General features: G+C 27.2%; 1 protein-coding gene across 1 annotated transcript in view; it reads right to left on the bottom strand.

The window, feature by feature from the left end:
* LOC147803042 (uncharacterized) overlaps positions 1-10897 on the bottom strand; it is a 43986-nt gene extending 33089 nt beyond the window's left edge. Inside the window, exon 1 of the mRNA XM_087153103.1 lies at positions 10790-10897. The gene's annotated coding sequence lies outside the window, so the exon portion shown is untranslated. The remainder of the gene's footprint in view (positions 1-10789) is intronic.
* Between the last annotated feature and the right edge of the window lie 8085 nt (positions 10898-18982).

Below are 18982 nucleotides of genomic sequence, written 5' to 3'. Positions count from 1 at the left end.
TAAGTAACTACGCAAAATTGAGCTTACGTAATTACTAAAATTTTGACGCATTGCAAAAAGTTCAGTAGAAAACAAAATGAGTTTTACTGATGTATTTTTTAAAACCGTCGTTGAACAGTAGATGCAATTTTGGGTTTACGACTGCAAATGTTCAAATCCAGAGCCTTGTAATTTTGAACCCAATCCAGAAGACAAGGGAACTCCTAAAGTTCATTGTAACCCAAAAAGTATCCAAGTATGTCATTATTATTCACTAATATACACGCCTTTTTATTAAAGTAAATATAATAAAAAAGAACGCACTGGTTTGTAACGAAGATTCTACAAGTCAGAATATCGTTTTCCAATTTTCTATTTTAAACTTCATTTGAATTGTATTAAATTATTCACCTTTTGAATCGTATTAATTTGGGCTAAAATTTTAATGATACAAACGAGAAGAAACAACATACTTTTTAGTGGAAACCATTCTACACAAAGAGCAATCATTTTCTAATTTAGTAAATTTAATATCATTTTTTTCATAACCGTTCTTTAAATACCGACCCAATTTTGGATTTACGACAACTAATGTTCAACTTCGTAGTCTTGAAAATTTTGAACCCAATTCTGAAAACAAGGCAACTCCTGGATCAAGTATTGGGAAAAATTTGGCTTTGTGGAGGACTTTTCAGTGGAGATAACCCACATCAGCTGTAAAAGGTGAGGAAAACCATGAAAACCTTCCATGATTAGCCTGACCGCAAGGGGACTCTAATGAAGATACCACTGAGAATATTTTAGGTCAGCACTGCGGTCGATGCGAGCCGGGTGCGGAATTCGAATCGACCAGCCATTAATGGGATTCGAACTCGGTTCACATCATTTCAAAGCAATCGCTCCATCTCCTGAGCCACCACGACTCTTTCACTGATATTGAGTTTAAAACAACTGGCATCAACAATTTAAATATTTTTAAAGTATTTATTTTTGAAATTTTCAACCTCCCTCTCATCCCTTGTCAGCAAAAACAAGCAATCACAAACCCCCTCTCATGCTTATGTAGGGAAATTGCAACACCAGCATCCCAGGCTTTTACTTAACTTTAAATCTAAGAATCGAATATTAAGATTAAATTAAAAATAAAGATGTAATTGCATCAATGCATATTGTGCAATCTTTGCATAAAACAAAATTTACCTTCTAATGCAATTGATAAAGTTTTAGGCAAAATATTCCTTTATGAGTGAAATATTCCATTTTAAGTAAAATGTTCCCTTGTGTTTTTATTTTGTGTTCAAAATTGTTTAAACCTCAAACTCTTCAAAGAAATGTTTCCCCAATTTTTTCTCTTTCCCAGAGTTCAAATTATATTTCACATTTAAAATTTTTCCATTTGTGTAATTTTTTTTTTTTTTTAGCTTTTAGAGAAAATTTTGAAAATATGAGGATTTTAATGTCTTACGCAAGCATTGCTCATACTCCTTCATAGTCGTCAGCAAAAATTAGCTAATCACAAGCCCTCTATTATATCCCTCTGTGCTTAATATTTCAATAACTCCTATTGTACATTAGCGTTTTCAAAAAAAGGTATAAACTTATACACTGTACAATTTAAAATAATTTGAAAAATGCAGTTACTTTAATATTATTTATGAGACCATGCAACGACCCTTCATTGAATTATCTATAATGCATTTTTAAACAATTTGAACTACAATTAGTTTACGAAGTCTAAAAAATGCCTCTTTATACGACTGTTTCTGACATAATTTAAAATAACTTAAACTAAAGTTTGTTTCCAATAGTTAAATACCCATAAAAAGACTCTTTTTTAAAATAAATCTTTATTTCGAAGAAAATTGAGAAATACAATTAATTTACTATAACGCATAATCCAAGAAACGCCTTTCTACCAAATTGTTTCTCGTATACTTTTACATAATTTAGCAACAATTATTTTACAGTAATTATATGTTCATAAAACGTTAGCTTATTGAAATGTTTGTTAGAAAATTTTAAAAATTTGAATTATATCATTAGTTTAATTTAATTAAAAAAACAATAGAAATCTCTTTGCCGAATTGTTTCTAATATATTCTTCTAATCAATTTGAACTAAAATTAATTTCCTATCATTCAAGAATAACAAAACATTTCTATATAAATATGTTTTCAACATACTATGTACTTTTAATTAATTTGAAAAATACAATATAGTTTGCTTTACCACAAAAACCATGAAATGTATCTTCATAAAAAAAGTTTCCAGAACTTTTAAACAATTTGAATGATACATTTTGCTTGTTTCATAAAATTTTAATTTTCAGGTTCATTCATTAATAAAAACAGATAAAGCGTTTCGTGATGAAAATGTTAACAATACAATTATTTTTATTTTATTTCAAAAACCTTAAATCTTCTTTTAATTAAAACCTTTCCAATACCTTTAGACAAATTAAATAACAAGTTTAGTTTTTTTTTCTCATCAAAATAATTGTTCAGGTTCATGTATATATAAAGACAAAAAGACAAAACGTTTCTTTACTGAAATGTTTACAATGCAACTATTTTTTCATTTCATAAACCTTAAAGCTTCCTTTAAATGAACCTTTCCAATACTTTTAAACAATTTAAATAATAACTTGAGTCCCCCCCCCTTCAAAATTAATGTACACGTTCATGCATATAGACAAAACGTTTCTTTGTTGAAATCCTTTTAAAACAATTATTATTTCATTACAAAAATCACAAATCCACTTTTATCTAAAATCTTTCCAATACTTTTAAACAATTTAAATAACAACTTTAGTAAGGGATTTTTTTTTTGGATTAAAATTATTGTTCAGATTCATTCAATGATAAAAGCAGATAAAGCGTTACTTTATTAAAATATTTACAATGCAATTTTTTTTCATTTCAAAAACGATAAAACGTTTTTTTACTAAAACGCTTCAAATGCTCTGAAGCGATTTAAATAACAACTTTTGTTTGTCGCATTAAATTTCAATGTTTAGGTTCATTAATTAATTAAAACACATAAAACATTTATTTTTTAGAATGTTTACAATACAATCAAATCGCTCCATTTCAAAAACCGTAAAAGATTTCTTTACTAAAGGGTTTACAATACAATTATTTTGTTTCATTTTAAAAACCATAAAAAGTCTTTTTACTAAAACGCTTCCAATACTCTGAAACAATTCAAGTAACTTTAGTTTGTCTCGATAAAATTCAATGTTCAGGTTCATTCTTAAATAAAGACACGTAAAACATTTTCTTAATAAAATATTTACAACACAATCAAATCACTTCATTTGAAAAACCATAAAAGGTTTCTTTATTAAAGGGCTTACAATACAATTATTTTGTTACATCTTAAAAACCATAAAAAGTCTTTTTACTGAAACGCTTCTTCTTATTAAATCGCTTTCAATACTCTTAAACAATTTGAATAACAACTTTAGTTTCTTTCATGAAAATTCGATATTCAGGCTCATTCATAAATGAAGACACATAAAAAGTTTCGTTATTAAAATTTTTACGATGCAATCAAATCGTTTTATTTCAAAAACCATAAAAGGTTTCCTTATTAAGAGGTTTACAATACAATTATTTTGTTCCATTATAAAAACTCATAAAACGTCTTTTTACTAAAACGCTTTCAATACTCTGAAACAATTTGAATAACAACTTTAGTTTCTTTCATGAAAATTCAATATTCAGGCTCATTCATTAATGAAGACACATAAAAAGTTTCGTTATTAAAATTTTTACGATGCAATCAAATCGTTTCATTTCAAAAACCATAAAAGGTTTCTTTATTAAAGGGTTTACAATACAATTATTTTGTTCCATTATAAAAACTCATAAAACGTCTTTTTACGAAAACGCTTTCAATACTCTGAAACAATTTGAATAACAACTTTAGTTTCTTTCATTAAAATTCAATATTGAGGCTCATTCATTAATAAAGACACATAAAAAGTTTTTTTATTAAAATTTTTATGATGCAATCAAAAAATTTCATTTCAAAAAAACATAAAAGATTTCTTTACTAAAGTGTTTACAATACAATTATTTTGTTTCATTTTAAAAAACCATAAAAAGTCTTTTTACTAAACTGCTTCCAATGCTCTGAAACAGTTTAAATAACTTTAGTTTGTCTCATTAAAATTGAATGTTCAGGTTTATTCATTAATAAAGACACATAAAACGTTTCTTTAATAAAATGTTTACCACACAATAAAATCGCTTCATTTCAAAAAACATAAAAGGTTTCTTTACTAAAGTGTTTACAATACAATTATTTTGCTTCATTTTACAAACCATAAAAAGTCTCTTTATTAAAACGCTTCCAATACTCTGAAACAATTTAGATAACTTTAGTTTGTCTCATTAAAATTCAATGTTCAGGATCATTCTTAGATAAAGACATATAAACGCTTCCTTAATAAAATGTTTGCAACACAATCAAATCGTTTCATTTCAAAAACCATAAAAGGTTTCTTTATTAAAGGGTTCACTATACAATTATTTTGTTTCATTTTTAAAAACAAGAAAAGGTCTTTTTACTAAAACACTTTCAATGCTCTGAAGCAATTTGAATAACAACTTTAGTTTGTTTCATTAAAACTCAATATTCAGGTTCATTCATCAATAAAGACACCTAAAACGTTTCTTAATTAGAATGCTTACAATACAGTCAAATTGCGTCATTTCAAAATCCATAAAAGGTTTCTTATTATCAAGTGTTTACAATACAATTATTTTTTTTTCACTTTTTAAAACCATAAAGCGTCTTTTTATTAAAAAGTTTCCAATACTCTGAAACGATCTAAATAACAACTTTAGCTTATTTCATCAAAATTCAATGTTCAGGTTCATTCGCTAATAAAGACTCATAAAACGTTTCTTTAATAAAATGTTTACAACGCAATCAAATCGCTTCTTTTCAAAAAACATAAAAGGTTAATAATTGTATTGTAAACACATAAAGTGTTTACAATAAAATTATTTAGCTTCATTTTAAAAACCATAAAATGTCTTTTTACTAAAACGCTTCCAATACTCTGAAGCAATTTAAATAACTTTAGTTTGTCTCATTAAAATTCAATGTTCAGGTTCATTCGCTAATAAAGACTCATAAAACGTTTCTTTAATAAAATGCTTGCAACACAATCAAATCGCTTCATTTCAAAAACCATAAAAGGTTTCTTTATATTAAAGGGTTTACAAAACAATTACTTTGTTTCAACTCAAAGATCATGAAACGTGTAGCTCTCTGAATTAAGATTTACACAATTCCGATGTATACACATTTAAGAGTTTCATTTTCAATACCGTTATTATTCAATCTAAGCGGAGACAACATGAGGCGTCAATCGCCTCTACTAGGTAGGGGGGGTGGGCAATTCGAAACAATTGTTGATCTGTCCTACCATAAAGTGATACTCGATGACGGTTTGCGGGGAGTTTAGGGCGTCTCCTTTTTTATAAATGAGTGCGAAAACTGAAGCGTGCATCACAGCGTCCGCCTATCCCCTGCAGGTACATAGGTATGTTTGAATATGTAGATGAAATGTGGGCTGATCACGGCACGCCAATGTATAGGCCGACATAATTAGCCGGAACTCGGAACCCCGCGGCGGAACTTGGGTATTCCTCATCAAGCATCTGCACAAAGTACCCAAGTGAACTTTTAAAAAAATATATATATATTATGGAAACGATTTTATTACTTTTGTATGGTAAAAATGCCGGCTTCTTTCTTTAATGTTTTATTTCTTGAAACAATGGGTTTCTTGAAATTAAGTCTAAATGGGTGTATTTAGTGGAAAACGTGATTCTAAGGAAAGTTTGTGGGTTGGAAATAAAGTTTGCAGCCGGCAATGATGTTTAAATAATACTTTTGACCCGGGAGGGAAAATGCGTCGATTTATTTTTTTTTATTAAGCTGTTTTTGCCAACAAATTCTTATTACCAAAAAGGAAAAAAAATGTTTGTTATGTAATGAAACTGTTATGGTTAATGTCGACATTGATATACATGGTAAATGTAAACACTAACGTGGAGTGTGTGAAATATTCTACGAATGTTGATATTTGCATAGAATGTCTAAAATATTACTAATTATTTAAAGTATTCCATGTGATTACATTCACATAGAATGCTTGAAATAATTAGTAAATATTGGATATAAAGTTTGCAGCTGGCAATGATGTTTAAATAGTACTTTTGACCAGGAAGGAAAATGCGTTTCTTTACTTTTTTACTAAACGGTTTTTGTAGAAAAATTCTTATTACCTAAAAGAAGAAAATTTTTTAGTTATGTAATTAATGTTAGTTATGGTTAATGTCGCTATTGATATGCATGGTAAATACTGGTATTCACAAAGAGTGCATGAAATATTTTACGAATGTTGATACTTAAAAGAATGTCTAAAATATTTGGTGAATGATTACATTAACATAGAATGCTTGAAATATTTGGGTAATGTTGGCATTCACACGAAATACTTGACAAGTGTTTAGTACATTCATTAAAAAAATGCTTAAAATACATGTGTTGCATGTTGACATTTACATAAAATGTCTAAAATATTTGTAAATGTTTATATTAACATAGAATTCCTGAAATATTTGGTGAATACTGACATTTGCATGATTTTCTTAAAATTTTATTTTCATAAATTTAAATTTATATCGATGCATATCTTCCAAAAATACAACAATATATATATATATATATATATATATATATATATATATATATATATATATATATATATATATATATATATATATATATATATATATATATATATATATATATATATATATATATATATGTATATATAAGTTCAAAATGAAGAATAAAACAAAGAAAAATAATAGACATATGAAAAAAAGGGGGTGGGAAATAATAAGTAAAAAAATAACAAACAACATTTTATTTAAAAAAAAAATGAATTGTTAATAAAAAAACCGGAAAAAAAGCCGGAAAAAAAAAGATATAATCTTTTCTTCAGCCCACACGATTATATCCGCAAAACAGAGTGCCTTCTGATATTGTATCAATAAAGCCAAAGCAAAATTTATTAATACAATAGTGTGAGGAGCACTCAAAAAAATTTTTTTTTATAAAATAACTACATAAAAAAAGATCATAAAAAGTAAAAATAACATGTAAAAACAGATCATAAAATAAAAATAAAAAACATTAAAAATGGGGGACTATAAAGCGAGTAGCAAAATCATAACAACTTACATGGACTGTTATTTTTCAAGAATGATTTAAAAATGTTTTCGCAGAGAGATTGCCAGATTACAAAATATGAAAACAAAAGATGAAAACAAAAGCGCAAATTGAGTGTAACAAGAGGGTTTTAAAGTGTCGTTCTTACTGCACTGCTGAAGTGATTTGTTATTCTGGGTTTTGATTTGTTAGTTACCAAGGATGGGCCCGAAATGGATGTGCGCAAGGTAATATTATACTGGATAATTTTAAAAATTGATTATAAATAGTTTTAGAAGATAGATGTTTATTTAAGAAAAAATATAAAATAGAAAAGAGAAACATAAATTGCCTGCTTTGCAAATAATTTTAGCCGTGGATTTGCACAATATGGATTAGCACATAGAAAAATTATTTAAATTATCAAAGAAAAAATTTTAATAGATAATTTTAACACGGATTTGCCCGAAATGGATTTGCACATGGAAAAATTAACAAAGAAAAAATTTTAGCAGATAATTTTAACCACGGATTTGCCCTTAGACTTATTGATACTTATTGTTTTTCTTAACTTTCTTAGTGTTTTCTTGTATTTATTTATTTATTATATATATATATATATATATATATATATATATATATATATATATATATATATATATATATATATATATATATATATATATATATATATATATATGTATATATATGTATATATATATATATATATATATATATATATATATATATATATATATATATATATATATATATATATATATATATATATATATATATATATATATATATATATATATATATATATAGGCACTGCATATATGTGTAGGCACTTTTCGACAGTAAACTGGTCCCGTTTTTAAGTGAAGATAGGTTCCTTGCTGCCTTTGGATCAGCTATAGGATAGAAACTAAAACTACTAAAAACTAAAACTGATACTGAAATAAGGTGGATGATAGTTTAACAAAATTTTAAAATTTTACAAAATAAAAAAATTTTGCAATCTCCCACATACGCTACCACTCCAAAAATTTGAAGTACATCATTTTGACTTTTTTTTAGTTTAAATAACTACTTTTTGCAGTAAATTATTAAATCGAATATTTATTTAGAAAAACATTTATTTTCGATGCAGTTGCTGAAGAAAAAGCATAAATAAGGAGTATTGTAGTGCCCTTAAAGAAATAAATTAAATTTGATAATTGCAAATGGAATTAAATTCCTTCTTGTGTGAATAACTATGTTTCAAAAGCAATGACCTCACGAACCAGTCCACAGTTCAGCACCTAAATCTCGAGAAATGGTTATCAATTTCAAAAATAATGATTGACAAAAATAGACAGTATTGAGTGTAAACATTGCTCATTGTAATTATCCGATAAATTTGCAAAAATAAATAAATAAATGTGAATAAAGAAAATAAGCACTGTGTCAATGATATTTCACTATGAAGGGGCGTTCGAATATTACGTAAGCATATTTTTGAACTGCCCCTTCCCTCTTGTCAGCAAAAACAAGCAAATTATAAATCCTCTTTTATACTTACGAAAGAAAGTTAGGAAGCTAATTCATAGATTTATGCGAATAATAATGTCGCGAGTGACATTGATTAAAGATTCCATTTAAAAACCATACATCGATATTTTTTTTTAATTGTTGAGTAGCCTTATCCATAAAAGCAAGGCCAAAAACGCGCATCAGACCAAGTTAGCATAAAATATTTTCTGCTGAAGTTGGCGGTCGCCAGAAGAAACATTATTTCGCCAGAAATTTTACGACTGAGCATATATCATAAGGACAAGAAAGGATTTCTTATTCTATGTCTTTCATTTCTTAACTTCCGAATTGGAAACTTTAGATGCAAAAAAAAAGAAACATCCTTAAATTAACTCGGGTAAGACTATCATAAAGTAGAAAAAAAGACCACCCATATTACGAAAAACTAAAAGAAAAACTACCTCCAGTGTTGAAGTGTCACATTAGTTACTTTTGACGTTAAAAAAGCGTTAACACAAGACTCTTCTCGAACAGAAACTAAAGTAACATTTTGAAACATATGTTGCTTGTTGTTCTTTCAACTTACATTTTAACAGAATTCCGACGTATACGAACTGGTTTAAAATGTTTATCTGTTTTTTAAGCAGACTAACAAAGGAATTTCTAAGCTGACCTTCAAAGAATTTAAATAATTGTTCTTTTTTTGTTTTTATAATAGCATTGAACAGCTTTTGAGCTTTTTTATCATTCAAATTTTTACGAAACTTGCTCTTTAGTAATATAAAATGTCCATTCGAACTGGTAATATTTTATTTATTTATGGAAATTATCAAAAAAATAAAATTCTCTTTTCGTCAGAGAAGTGTGGATAAAAGGAAGAAACGTTGAACTTTTATTTTACTTTTTCAGCTTAATTAACAATTTCTGTTTACATTACTCTATTAAAAGGAAGCTATACCACGGGCGAAATTCTTAACTGCAAATTCTCCTTTACCGTCATAAGCAATTTAAAATTTAAAGTATAGAAAAAGTGAGATTAGTCAATTCTAGAAAAAAACCATAAAGTTTCAAAACTGAAAAAAAAATTTCAAAATTTCAACACACAAATTAATTATGCCAGAATTAAAATTACGCAGCGTGGAAGTTATTCCGCAACAGTTTGTTTGAATTTTGATATTTCATAAAAAAAAATTTCAGCTCTTCAAATTTCAAGGTTCACCTGAACTCACTGTACTTTAAACTTTAAATTTTAGAATAATAATTAAGGGGAAATAGAACTATACATGAAAAGTTTCTCCCACGACGCTGTCATAAGAGGCCTTTCCTCATTTCAACATTTTTTTTCAGAATTTCAAGCTTCATGGTTCACTTTAGGTTAACCTGAACTCGCTGTTCCCTTAACTTTGTATTTTGTAACACCAATGAAGGGGGAAATAGAACTTGACATAAAAAGTTTCTCCAGTGGCATAGCGTCCTTCTTCAGCATTTTCAGTTGCATTTTGCAGCATTTCAAACTTACTTAATGGTTCACTTTAGGCTTACATGAACTCACTGTTCTCTAAACTTTAAATTTTAGAGCACCTATACAGGGGAGATAGAACTTGTGGTACAGGCCAATCTCCCGTGGTAGTTTCTCCCGTGGTATAGGCCAATTTCACTATCATTACAAAATCAAATTTATAGTATACAAAGTATAAGTTCTATAGTTCCTTGAGTAGTGAGCAAATTTGAAAATATATCACCTTAAATAGTTTTTACAATAGCTTTTACAGTAATAAATAACTTAAATAATCAGCAAGAAATATTTTTCTAATTTAGAAATTTAACAAAACCGAAGTGAATAGAAGTTAAATATTATAAAATTATCTATCACGATTCACAAATTTAAGTAAATCTTATTAAGAGCATAAATATATTTATCATACAACTGAAAAGCATACATATCTTTTATAACAGTTTACATGAGTAGTTTGTTAAGTCAATCCAGCAACAAGATTAAAATTACTTGGCAAATAATCGACCACAATCAACATATCAGTAAAAGAAGATTGAAACTTACTTGGCATTAAATGAGCTATGATCAGTTTGTCAACTCAATCCATAGCAGATAATCGACTATGATCTTGGAACTTGTTCTTCCGCAGATACTGGAATCGATAGCTAATTCTACACTGTAAAACATTCCTAATCAAATTATGGTAAAACTAGCAGCACTCAACAGTAAAATCTATTTTTATTATTCTTGCTAAGATTTAATTACACTCTTTAAAATGTGTATGTATAATAATTATTCACATAATTTTTTAATTTTTTTTTTTAACGTCAATTCAATTCACACAATGCTTAGAGTTTTTCAATTCTCATGGATATTACACCAAATTTTTTACAATGTAGGATTGCTATTAAGCATTAAGAATTTTGTTTAAAATATGATATCTGTGACGTGATAATTCTTGATGATACCGATTTAATCCGAAGTTATTGCACGTACTTATCAATGATTATTCTTTCTTGATTTCTATGTCAGGTGAATACAAGTTAAACTGCTTAGATATATTTCGTTGTATATAGGAACATAGTTTTCGAAATAATATTTTTAAAGCTATTAGAAAGCATTTATACTTTTAAAACGCCTTTCTATTGACATAAATCAATATTGACATAAGTCAAGCAGGAATTAAAAAGGATAAATTTGAAGGGCTGTGCTCTAAGTGTTTCTTTACAGTGCATTTTGATAGTTAATACTGGGACAGTTTAACTGTCCCAGTATTAACTGTCAAACAGTTTTATTAATAGACAGTTTTTACTGGGGCTGTTGAAGATGTAATTGGTATCAAATCATTTTTGTCAACAAAAAAAAATTTTTTTTGTCGAATTTTCGTGGTTAGTTTGTAATAAACCTATATATCAGCTGTTATTTTCAATTTGTTTTTTTAAATTTCCTTATACTACTTTAGATTTCACTTTTTAAATGTGTTTATTTCTATAAACTTAAAAGAAAAGAATTTCTGAATTCCTGCTTACCATTTTCATTATCTTTTTAAATTACGTTTTCTTAAATATATAGGAAGAGCATACTCAATGAGTGTTCTTACATACTTGCATACATATTCTTCTTCACTCTGAATTGAAGCATAAGGCTTCTATCATAGCTTTCCATCTCATTCTATTTGTGGCCAGATTATTTTGCCTCTCTCCATGTCTTTCCTATTGTTTTCAATTCACTTACTATCACCCTGCACTAAGTATTATTTAGGTCTTTTTTTTCTATAGCACTGAGGGTTCCAACCAAAAATTTGCCTTCGTGGAGGACTTTTTGATTTACCCAATCCGCATTTGCTTTACATAGAGAGGAAAACCACAAAAACCTTACACAGTTAGCCTAACGGCAAGGGGATTCTAACCCATGATCCCACTACCACTGAGGATAGTTTATGTCAGCACTGTGGTCGTTGCAAGCCGGATGCGGATTTCGAATCAACCTGCCATTGCTGGGATTCGAACCTGAACATCCGAATTTGAAAAGATCAAGCATAGCTGATCAAGCAATATTGATCAAGTTAATTTGGCAAGATCAAGTAGAGCCGGGATAGCCTGGTTGGTAGCACATTAGGCCCATGTACAAAGAGGTCGTGGGTTTGAACCCCACCGGCCGAAGACTGCTAGTGTAGTAAATGGTGAATGATGCACGTTAAATCTGCCGAGTCACGAAGTCCTCTTTATTCACATTGCAAATTATACCTCAGGGGGTCGAGGAGTTTCCTTGTCTTCTGGATTGGCTCAAAATTACAAGGTTGTGGAGTTGAACATTAGTAGTCGCAAATCCGAAATTGGATCGGCTGTTTAACGACTCTTATAAAATAAAAAATAGAAAAATATCCAGTATTTGTATAAAAACAACGAAACATTTGTTCCTCCCGGTAATCCTTTCTACATGACCCGAAATTAAAATATCACAAATTTTTATTGTTTTCTTACAAATTGCTCTATCCATTTTCAGAATAATTAAAAATATAATTAAGAAATCCTTAATTTTGGAACTATATTTCATTTCACATTTTTTTTCCTCTACTTCGATTAGTTTAATTAAGAAATTGTGTAAAAGTACTTTAATGTAAATTTAATTTTACTGCAAAATTAAAATTTAATTTAAATTTATTACTTGTTTTTAAAAATGAATATCTCTCAGAAAGTAGTAAAAATTTCTGAAGATAAACTTGATTAAACCCATTCAGTCCGAAACCCCAAATTTTTTTTTGCAAATTTTGAGCAAAATATTCTTTAGGAATTTTCTATATTTTCCTTTTGTGTTCAAAACTCTTCATGTATGGAATTCTCCAAAGAAATATTTTGCAATTTTTTCTGAGCGCTTGAATTCATCTTTCATTGCAAATTGCATTTTTTTATATTGCATTAAAAAAACTGAAAAAGGCCTTTTCCAATATTTTAATGCCTAAAGCTGCATTGCTCACTCAACTCTTATCCCTTGTTAGCAAAAATAATCAAATTGCATACACCCTACTCCCGCATAGACCCATATTCCTATATTCTCAAAACTGATTATGGTATGAGTTTTGCATGTAATGCTAAGTATATTTGTAATTTGGAAAAATATGAATATGCTGAAAATTTTACAATAGATACTGCTTTTTTGAAAAATACTGCATAGAAATTTTAAGAAATATAAGAAGAGGATAATTAGACAATTTTGGTCAATATTGCTATTAATATACTGCCAAATAAGTAACGTTTAAAATAAGAAATAGTATTCTAATTATTGTATTGTATTGTTAGAATTTAAATTATTCTTTCATCCTCAGTCACCCCCTCCTAATACTTTTTTTTAACATAAATTTTCTTTTCTTTAAGAGCACATTGAATTTCTCACGCTATTGTTTATTTTACAATTTCAAAAGCAATCCTTTACTTTGTTTATTTTAGTGACGTCCAATAGATGGCGCTATCAATGCTTTGAAAAAGACGAATTCTTATCGTTTGTATTTGAGTTGTGCAGGAAAAACATATTTAAGGAATTAGAACATCTCAATGCGTAAAAATAGCATTGATTGATTTAAATATTTTTAAAAACAATTTTTAAAATTAAATTTAATTGTAATTATTATTTTTTATTTAATTTGTGATATTTTGAAGGATTTAAAAGGAAGCAACTTAGAAAAATGCAAATGGGAATGATTGATTTGATATCTTCTTTCTCACGGAATAACACACTTAAATTTTTTTAAAAACATATTTTTGGTTAAAAATAGAATTTTACAAATAACAGTTTTCATGTAAAATAAAAAGAAATCAGGTAATGTGATCCTCAATTTTAACTTCATTCTAAAGAAATTGATTTAAAGTGTTCTTAAATTGCATTTATGTTGAACCATTATGTAAACCTTTTAAAAACTATTAATGATATTGAAGATTGTAAGTTGAATATAACGAATATATTTGAGATTGAATCGCTAAGTGAAGAAGAATCAGCCACTTAATTTGTATAGTCATCTTAAAATTGTTGTGTAATGAGCCTTAATATTTTCTTAGTTTAAAAGTTATCTTTAAAAAAATGGACTGTGCTAAAATATTTAAGCGGGTTCTTTTCGTTTTCTTTTCTTGCCTCGATATTTTTTCTCGTGGTGCGCATGCAATTATTTCCTTAAAAATAGTTAAAAGAGTGTCTTATTAGTTTCCATTTTCTTTTATGCAGCAAAATCTTGACAAACGTATAAAAAGTCTAATTTTAACAATCATTAAAAATCCTTATCATTAAAAACCACGGTAAATAAGTTTCCAAAATTCATTAGAAATATTATTTAATAAAAATAAAGATAAATAAGGGATATCTTTTAAAGTTTTTAGAATCAAGAAAACACAAATATTTATTTTTCTAAACAACAGTAATTCGCAATTGAACTAAGACAACTTTTGCTGGCGAAGAAGACTTGATAAAGTTTTTGCAAAAGATTTTTTCCAGTAAATCCAACTTTCTGCTTTAGCAATTGATTTTTGGTATAATATATGAGATTTAACATAATTTTGATAAATAAATAATGGAAAAATGGCCTGATTATGATCGTCATGATTAAATTCTCGAAAAATTAAAATTGTTTGTTGAAAAACATTCAAGTAATCATTGATTTTTAGTAACTGAATAGTTACATAATTTTTTTCTTCCAATTACAGTGCATACTAAAAATAAGTTTGTATATAATTATTAGCACATTTGAATGTATTTTTCAAATCATTGTGAAATAAGGCTGTGATATTGCGTTGTAAAGTTTCGATAATATTACTGATTATCAGCCAAAACTGATTACTGTTTCGTGTAGTTTCTTTTTAAACTATTGGTTTGGTAATATATTATTACATTATATATATATATATATATATATATATATATATATATATATATATATATATATATATATATATATATATATATATATATATATATATATATATATATATATATATATATATATATATAATATATATATATATATATATATATATATATATATATATATATATATATATATATATATATATATATATATATATATATATATATATATATATATATATATATATATATCACGAATATAGCAAGATTTTCTAAGTTTTGGTTAGAAGCTTTAAAATTTTTTTAAACAAAAGCAGTCAGATAAGTAATTTAAAAAATACATTTGAAATAAAAAACAAGGGGAAAAAATTACTGCAACACAAATATTATAAAAAATTTACTTACGGTGTTGTAATTCGTAATTAGGAAACAAAACCGACAATATGAATGGGTAAAATGTTAACCGGTAGCACAATGTTTTTGAAAAATCGTGATTTCTGACGCAGCTGGAATAAAAATTAAAACTGTGTTAGATTTTATGGAATCTAAACTTAATTGCGAAATAATTATTAAGATATGAGATTTTATTGTCGAAAAACGGAAGTTCTTCCACCGAAGAGAAAAATAAAATAAAAAACTGTCTTAATCTTGAAGTAAATCTATAATTTGATATTACATAAATACCATCTTAAAGTAAATAATTATTAGGACTTTAAAACCGACAAAAAGCTAAAATATTTCTAAAAAACTTTTCAACTCTTTAAATTTTCCAAAAACATCATTAAAATGCTTTTATTTTCGTTTATTTGTTTATTTTTATGGATATATGCAGTACAGTATTTGCGTAAATAGATCAATTGATTATACGAAAATCATGTTCGCTTTGAGCTTCAATAAAATACAACACATTAATTAAAAAAGGGAGATTCACCATTTATGAAATACGTATTCATTATAACCGTCTGTCAACGTTTTAGAGTTGTTTACCTATTTGGCGAAAATTTTTGCACCAAAAGGAAATTCATTTAAATCAAGAAATAATTTTTAAATTTTGCAAACTATACAGCGAAGTTTTTTTCCAAGAATTTGTGTCAATAATATTTAAAATAATACTGAAAATGCTTTTATTTGCACAAATTTATGACTCTTTTTTTATTGACATTTTGCTTCATTTCATAATTAGTATAGAAAAAGTTTGCTAAGTACCAACACCCTAAGTTCCGGTACTTTTTACAATAAAATTCACTTTTGATATAAAATTTTACGGCACAAAGAATCTGAAATACCATATTTTTTACAGTAGCATTTACTAAAAAAATCACTGAAGTACTAAAAATATTACTACAAAAATTACGGTATGAAATTTTACGAAAAAAATGGATTTTACGGATAATGCCTTTTAAAGAGCCGATACTTTTTACCGTAAATTGATATAAAATTTTTTACAGCTTGAAATAACTGTTATAAACGTGCAGCAATTATAACGATTACATATTATTTACTAATTGCGTTATTTCATGCGATGATGATTTTCATTTTATTAAATAAATAAGTGAAATTTTCGAAGCAAACGTGTACTTAAAGAGCGGAAGAAAAAAAAACAAACTTTTGATCAAATATCATAACGTGACAAAATGCTATAGGTATAAATAAAAAATAATAGATTTGTAAAATTTTATCTAAGTTTATATCAAGTCGTGGTCTCTTATCTAAAAAATCTAAAAGCAACCAATCTTCTTCATGAAAAATACTTATCACTTTTTTCTTTACATGAAGAGGGAAAAACAATTGCCATAACAGGTTTTGAACGTAGCCTAGGCACCGCCTTTGTGCTGAAGTACCTCCCATTTTCTACTTTTATTTGTTTTATTTATTTTTTTCTTTCCAACCAAAATGAAGGAAAATCTTGATAGCGTGACTAAATCGGCAACTTCGGACATAGAACAAAATATTCTATGCCAAGTTCTCAAGTATATTTCATTCCTCAATTATACTTTGACAACTTGTTATTACTCAAATAAACTGATTCAATCCAAGGCGCAGATTATCGCCAAACAGTTTGTGGTTGTTGTGTATTTAATTAGAGTGAATTTATTTTGTGCAGTCTGCAAATTTTCGTAAGTTTCTGAGTTAACTAGTTGAGAGATTAATTAAATTATTTCGCTGTGTCTTTCTTTTTCTTTTCTTTTTGAAATTACGTTCTAATTTTCCTCGAGATCGAATTTGTGAAATCCATGGAAAATGTGGAGATAATAATTCAGGAATTAATCATAGGCTGTGTCAAAAGTAGAATTAGAAAATAGCTTGATATAATGTTTCGTGATAACGGTGCGGTTCCAGTTATGTTTTAATTTATTCGTTGTTTTAACAGGGTTGAGATAAAAATGTTAGAAAGAGGTCATACAAATTAACTCCTTGAAATAAATAATAAATAAATAAAGTCCAAATGTAGTGTTTTATATAAAATTGGATGATTGACTTGATTTTTTTTAATAAAAAGAAAATCATAAATACACATTTGCCTTACGTGGCACCAAAATTACGACTATTTTTTTTCTTAGTTGGCAACACTTTAGTGCTATGCATAAATGCTATAAATAAACTTTGTAAATGTATCACATACTAAAAAAGAAAAGAAAACTCTGATTTTGAATTAGAAACTACTTTGCCGTACCCCTTCCCTTTCCTTCTTTTTGAAATGGCGTTCTAATTTCCTATAGATCGAATTTGTAAAATTCGTTTTGTGTAGATATCAATGCGGGAATCAACAGAAGATTTAAAAAATGGTTTGTTTGCATAATGTTTCGGGATAACAGTCGGACTGTCGTTACGTTTTAATTTATGCGCTGTTTTTAATAAGGTTAAGAGAAGTTATTTGAAATAACTCCTCATGTAAATCATCGGACAAATAAGATTTTGTATATCAAGAGTTAAAAGATATGATTAGATTTTTTAAATCAAAACAATGTTTATTGCTGTTATTGCTATTATTATTATTAATAAAATAATATTTTTTAATTTGGAAGGAAATTTCAAATTCTGAAGGAAATTCCAAGGATTACAAATTTATTCATCGAAAGAAAATGAAGTTAAGAGACAAAACAACTCGAAAATTTTGAAAGAAAATTTTTTTTTTCTTCAGCTATTGAAAGTTAAATGATGTCTAAAAATTTAAATACTTGAATTCTGAATTACTGCATAACTTCTAAAAGTGTATCCAGAAAACTTTACAAGCGAATTTCTCGAAAACTACACTATTCAAATCAGCCGAATTCATAATCTGAAAAAACTCTTCTATAAGTGTTATAAGAATATCTAAGAACGCATCATTTGTACAAATCCCTTTATAGGGTTATTTATGCACTCGAATTCTGAATTATTTCATAGATTCTCACAATTTATTACGTCTATCCAGAAAACTTAAAAAGCGTATTTCTCGAAAACTAAATTTTTCAAGCCAACCGAGCTCATAGCTTGAAAAAAATGTTCTAAATGAGTACCTCAGTGATATAAGGATATCTAAGAACTCATCACTCGAACAAATCTATCTTATAAGTTAATCTAAGTATTCGATTTCTGAATTATTGCACAACTTTGCACATCATTGATCCAGAAAACTTCAAAAGCATACTTCTCAAAAATTACAGTTTTTCAAGTCAGATAAGCAAATTTTCCCTGAGTAGATTCAAATTTAAACCGTGCGTTTAAAGTCACTCTAATGAATGAAAATACGTTGAATAGTGTTATTATTTTTAACTTCTAGCTGATTTATTTATAAATTTAAATTTTTCTTCTTAAAAAAGTTGCTGTTTTTATAAAAAATAGTTTAATAATAACAAAAACAAAAATATACCTATACACATATTCTGAAAAATATTAATTGCAAACAGTAGGTGCCGTTAGTTT

This window comes from Parasteatoda tepidariorum, chromosome 10, assembly GCF_982258835.1.
Source record: "Parasteatoda tepidariorum strain Cologne lab strain chromosome 10, Ptep-v5.0, whole genome shotgun sequence".
Taxonomy (NCBI): domain Eukaryota; kingdom Metazoa; phylum Arthropoda; class Arachnida; order Araneae; family Theridiidae; genus Parasteatoda; species Parasteatoda tepidariorum.
Note: the sequence above shows the minus strand (reverse complement) of the source record. Positions and strands in the feature narration are given on the sequence as shown.